Below are 6,909 nucleotides of genomic sequence, written 5' to 3' on the forward strand. Positions count from 1 at the left end.
AGTGAGGAAACAAACGAAAGTAAGTCCTTTGTCTTGTTATCATAATACATAAACATAATAGAAAGCAGAGCCTCTCTTTCTGTCAAATCAAATGGATTTAATCCTAATAAGCTTTTCCCCGTCATCTATAATTTGGACATCCTTAAATCATGTGTGCAACAATGGACGATATCTCAAGGAATCCTTCAAAGTATGGCATAAAAAAATTATCACCATAATTATCATGCTTTTATAGTGGTTAGGTGGCCAAGGTCGTGACTATCCCCATTGACTTTGATTTTTCCGAATCCGATTGCTTTCAACGTTTTTAGTGCTTAGGTTGCCAAGGTCCTGTTGTCGGCAACGCAGGTTTCTCACCAATTTCCTTAACGTAATTTCCACGAACAAAATCCAAGTTTAGACTATGAATGTGTGCATTAGCCATTTTAATTGTGCCAGTCAACAATATTTATCACCATAATTATCACGCTTTTACGGTGGCACTTTTTCTTTCACCTAAGACTAGAAAAGATTTAACCAATAGCGTTTGGATTGTTGACCACCATCATAGCGTTTAAGGCTTGGTAGGGTGGGAGATCAAGGGTTCAAACCTTACCTCCCACCACTTGCTACTATATTTGACTTACCATTTTAAGTAACTTAAATCCATATGAGTGTTCGATAGTGGTTCAGTAGGTGTAGGGTAAATAAGTGACGATTGACAAAGAAAAAAAAAAAAAAACTGGAAAAGATTTTGTGCCACTCAATCCTTTTTTTTTTTTTTGTTGACAAGGAAACCCGCAACCATTATCTGAGAGTGTACACTGAGTAAACCCGCCCTATGCAATAGCTTGCCAACCACATAGAGGGGTAAGACGCACTAATCGCTATCCGAGAGTGTGCACTGGATAAATCCTGCCCCGTGCAATAGCCTGTCAACCACATGGAAGGGTAAGATGCACTAGACAAATCCTGTACGACGGACAGATATCTCAAGAGAGGTTCGAATCCGAATTGGTAGAAAGGTATGACACCAACTCTACCATCTCGACCAACTCAAGGGACAGTGCCACTCAATCCTTGCTCTTATATATTCCTTTTTATCAGAAATGAGAAACAAGCTTGGGTTTTAACTAGCATTTTCTCTTCTTTATTGTGTGATAAAGGGCTAAGATCACATGTCCCTAAAATAATTAAGAAAGAAAAGTGAGAGAGGCTTGAAGTTCCTAATTTACCTTCAATCAATATTAACTCCAATTCAAACTTGGTTGCTGATTGCCTAAAGGGTTAAATACCAAAAACCCTCCTGTGGTTTAACTAATGTTCACTTTACCTCCCTATGATTTGGAAACCTACAATTTGACTCCCCGTCGTTTTAACTAAAGTAAAAGTCTGATGGAAAACATCAAAACTAATGTCTGAACGAAAAATGTCAAAATTGCCCCTCTATAAGTCAAACCCTTGGAAGAATGTTTCGTGCATTTGAGAATGTGTAAAATACCAAAAACTCCCCTGTGGTTTGTCAAATGTGCACTTTATCTCCCTATGGTTTGAAAACCTACAATTTAACTCCATGTCGTTTCACCTAAAGTGAAAGTCTGACAGAAGTACCGTTATTGTAGATGTTTTCTGTTAGACTTTCACTTTAGTTGAAACGACAGGGAGTTAAATTGTAGGTTTCCAAATCATAGAGAGGTAAAGTGAACATTAGTCAAACCACAGGGGGATTTTTGGTATTTAAGCCTTGCCTAAATAACTACAAGGCGAATGGAAAAGGAAAAAAGAAAACACAACCTTCATCTCTACGGCCTCATTCACCTATAAAAAGTGAGAAAATAATACGTTGGTATTAAAGAGTAAAGACTGCATGTGAAAAGTGCAAAGCTCTTTTAACTCACCTTTATAGTACTTTGTTTCTAAACCATTACTAAACCAAAAATTTTAGTGCGGAAAAATCTCGTGACACCATTTTCATCTCCAACTGTCAGGTTCAAAATTTGAACTCTAAACCTTCAATGAGAGCCTTCCCCTAGCTAATGAGGCAACCTCGATGGTTAAGTTGAACTTTATTCTTCATTCTTGTTATTTAATATATATATATATATATATATATATATATATTGTGCTTCATTGCTGCCTGCTGTTGTGGGCCCAAAAGGTAACGAACCAGCCATGTCAATTGCACTTTGAGGGCTTTCGCTCAAATAAGTCCATCAGTCATTAGTCTGGTAAAGTATTTACAACCACCTAAGAGGCCTTTCCTATTGAGATGGACAGCATACATTAACTCTTAGGTTGCATCCCTAACATTTTCCTTTTTGGGCCTTTGCCCAATATTCACTAAACCAACCCCACCACATAAGCACAGTAAATTCAAATCCACCACATGCACGTGGTCATTTTTTAAGGGCAAAATTATCAAATCAAATTTTATATAATTTGATTTATAATCCCTCATATTTTGCAAAATGAAAATTTTCATCATTCATATTTTTTAAAATGAATTTTTTTACCTATCATTGATCATGTATGCGAATAGTTTTTTTTTTTAAATTCGTGTATATATCTATTTGATTTCATTGGCGAAATCAAATAGAGATATATTACATAATCTGCAACTTCGTGGTAAAAGTTTACTCTTTCTCCCAAAAAAAAAAACATACCGAACTCATTTTCTTATTGTGTGCTCGTAAAACACTGAATAAGGGAACCCATATGATATATGTGAAAACAAGCATACTTTCAACGATAAGTTAGAATAACTTCCTCTATTCATGATCAATGCCTAAAAAAACAGCCTCTGGTCAATAGTACACCAATAGCTTTCCATGTTTACAAATATGAAATATGAAAAGATGGCGAAATGTGTTAGTAAAACTTAACAGAGATTCAAGTTAGTAGAATCTAAGCTGTAATCTAAAGTTCATCCTGAATACCTGATTAAAGGACAATTAGCCAATTTGCCATCACTGACAAGCTGGGTTTGGAGGACTCAAGTGTTGCATGGTAAGGGTTTTTATTGTGACCGCATCAAAGTTGCACGTACTTTACGATAATTTCTATAAATTACAGCAGTAAACTACTAAACGGTGAAGGACCCAAGTCGTCATAATATAGATACATGTACAATTGGTGCTCAAGCTAAAATCCCAAAAAAAAAAAAAATCTCTACACAGTTATTCGATAAATTTGACCTAAGTAACACTTGTCACGTCTCTAGTTTTTTTTTTTTTTTTTTTTTCATTTAGGGATATTCCAACCTTTCTACCAGACTAATTCTCTAAAATTATGTAGAGTCTTGCTCCAAGAATACACAGCGAGATAGCATACGAGAATCAATCACGGAACTTGTATAGAAGAAGAAGAAGATCCTCATCGCTAAAAACATAAGGTAGACAAAATCGGTGACGAACTAACAAAATAAGAGGGAATTTAGGATTTTGGCCAATGGATTTTTTGTTGTCTTTTTTTCTGTAATTTGCAAATGGACCACCAAAATCCAATCCAACCAACCACCTTATTAGAAATAATAATTGGCTAATTGATCATCTCTACAAGTACACATGCATTTGCGCAGAGAGTAAATACGTGGCCATAGTTATTTATCAGGAAACATATCTTTGCAAATATCTTTTATTGATGTCATTCGCAATTTTTCCTTTTAATCTTTGGATTTTCTAACACGTGATCTGGCTCCAACTTCATTGACTCGTATGTTCAAATTCTTTACATATACACGAAAAGAGACGAAAGGAGATATAATTCTGCATATATATATATATTCCTTTAGCCGTATTGTGGATAAAAGGAAAATATATTAGATTGTTATGACTATCGAATACGATGCACCTGGGAAGGGGAGGTCCATGCCCTATTTCCACAGGACAGTTGCAAAAGAACCCTTGAATAAAAAGAACGAATGTTTTTTTTTTTTGAAGGAAAAAAAAAGAAGAACGAATGTTAGGACCTTAATGGACGTCCCACATGGGGTCTTCCAATATGGTTTGAACGCTACTAAATTTTGTATGTTTTTTTCATTTCAACTCTTGATGTTATAGTTCAATGTTCCTAGATTTGATTGGATTGGATGTAGATTTGGATGCCGAGGAATAAATGGCTTTTAGTGAAGCATGACCCTTAAGACAGAAACACGTCTATTCTTTAAAGTCAATTGTTAATCTTTATTAGTTTATCTAATCAATTTTTTATTTTCTCGTTAGTTTTTATAGTTATGTCTTAATTTCTTTTAACCATCAAATACTTGCACGTATGGCCTTAGCAATCACATTATAGGGTTGTACTTGATTTGATTACTCAGTGCAATTTTAGATTCTGATTATTGATAATCGATTGTGTTATTCTCATTTGTTTAAACATTTACATTTTAAAATTTTTAATAATCATTAAAAAAGTTAAAATCTATAAATAACCTACCAAATGTTTTACTACCAAATCGTTCCAATTTGTAGTACAGGTTATCGTCCCCTGAATGATTGTCATCTGCATTTCAGTGCACAGATCCAAACAAGTTAGCATTTGATAAAAGGATGGTAAATATTAACCAGAACATCATCATCAACCTCTAACAAAGTTCTAGAACTGGTTGGTATAAAATAAATGGCAAAAGAAAAGAGTGAAATGACACACTCTGGAACAGTAGGGGTGTACGCGAATGAGAAAACCGGGTCAGTTTCAGACGGGACCTACGGGTAGCCGGTCTTAGGAGCATGTGCCGGTTATTTGACATTGGGAGGGTGTTAATTCCCCAACCAAAGTAATTGCAGTAATTGCTTGGGAGGACTTGCGGGAAGCAAAAGCTGAGGCGGCGACGCGGAAACTTGAGGTTTTCTCTTGTTACATAAGATATATAGAGTGCTTCAAGTCATTCCTCAACATCACACACTCACAGCAAGCATTTCATGTTTTGCCCTGTAATCAACTCAATGATTACATGCGCACCCATATTTTTTGACCGTCTGAATGGAAATGAACAACCAATAGGATTTTGGAAAATTAATCCAATATGCTACCAGATATTTTTTCTCTGAATGCCTGATTGAGATGATCTTATGGTTTGTTCAGATGAAACTGGAAAAGAAGAGATCTTCATCGATGGACAAGATAATGAACAAACTCAGATCAGCACAAAAGAAGGCCCAAGAAATGAGAAGCTCAGTCCTATCACACCAGTCACATCAAGTTGCAAGAACCTCCCATGAGGCCATATCTTTTCCTCGGCCTCGCCATATAGGTTCCTTCAGTGGCTGCTTTACCTGTCATGCATTTTAGTTAGTTGCACAGCTGTTTCTTTGCTGAACGATAAAGAGTCTCACCCCAGAGGTAAATGCTTAGGTTCATCACATGTTGAATTTTATTATGATTTGGATATTGAGATGTAGTAGGATAACATTGTTAAAATCACATCACTTGCCATATTTGTTGCTAGAACATAAAAATGTTTAGTATCAAGTAGTTCGATCTGTTAATTAACATGTTCAATTGTTGGAGTCAAACTGCGAAATACAGTGATATCCAGTGTAGAAATGAATGGACAGAGACCTTGGTTCAGATGTCCAAACGGGCACCCAAGAAACCCCCTTTGCCTCCGCGATCTCACAAGAAAACCAGAGAAAAGCATCCGCTACCACGCAGCTGACCCTCCTTCCAGTGTCCCGTTCAGCTGCATCCACAGCTCTCCTAAAATTCTCCGGTGCCACTTTCAAGAAAAGATCAATATCCTCCAATGGCCTGCTAGCGAAAACATAGCCATCAGGCACCCCATCCGGGACATCATAGGCCTTAATGTTATCATCATCAATGTTTGATGATGATGAGAATAGGGAAGCATTGGATTTGGCTGTGCTGAAAAAGGGGGTTTCTTGGGTGCCCGTTTGGACATCTGAACCAAGGTCTCTGTTAATCAATTGTTTATTAAATGAAGAAGGTGATGCGACTGCCGAAGTGAAGGTCCGACCTGGCCCGGTGCCTGGGGAGCGAGCTGGAGCGTTCGACCTGCACGTGAACGAGCTGCGGGGCTAAGTCCCCTGGAGCAACTCCGACGCTCAAGTCAGAAGAAGATTCGTAAGTAAAAGAGTAGAGTTTGTGCTATGAATAGCGTACCTTGTATTTTTCCCATGCGTGGTATTTATAGGACCACAAAAGGTAGTCTTCTAGTAGAACAGGGAGTCCTTATGGGAGCAGAACTCTCCCTAGGGCTCCATAACTCAGCTAAGGCGTGCTTGGGCTCTGCGGCCTGCGCGGCCCATCTGCTTGGGGAGACCGCGCCCTCTGGGCCCCCAAGCCGACCTGCTGGGCCGAGAACCTACTACTAGCCGAGCTTGCGGGCCGGGCCGACGTGCACGTGGGCCCCACTACACTAGCCCCCCCTCAAGTCTAGAGTCATCGATCGTGCGCGTGAATCTAGGCCGAGTTCCAGGAGGTCATGTCAGCTCCTTGTGGGACCCCTGTCAGAGAGGGGCGCAAGCAACCGTCGCGTCAGTTCGCGCCTGTCACCTCAACCGTCATCTCGGCTAATTATGGCGGTCAGGAACGGTTCCCCATAAACTGCTCGAATAAATGCGCGCCCCTTCGCTTTCCCACGCTGTCGTCGCCTATAAATAGGATCCTCCAAGCGTCATTTTCACTCTCCTTCTCTCATTTTCTCAGTTCGCTCCTTCACTCCTTAGTTCGCTGCTTCATCCTTTTTCCTTCGAGAACACGTCGGGTTGCCTTGCCCTAGGAGTCCAGAGCCAGTTCGTGCATTACCTAGATCAGCCTTCCATCAGTAAGTCCCCCTTTCCTTTTTATGTCTTCTTATAGTTCTGATAGTTCTGACGTCACCAGTTCAGCCCATAGGCATAGAACAGCTAGCCCCATACTCTTAGACAGCAGCTCCTCCGGTTCCCTCAGCTCTACTCCTTCTATTTCGTT

This window comes from Coffea arabica, chromosome 10c (genome assembly GCF_036785885.1).
Source record: "Coffea arabica cultivar ET-39 chromosome 10c, Coffea Arabica ET-39 HiFi, whole genome shotgun sequence".
Classification (NCBI taxonomy): domain Eukaryota; kingdom Viridiplantae; phylum Streptophyta; class Magnoliopsida; order Gentianales; family Rubiaceae; genus Coffea; species Coffea arabica.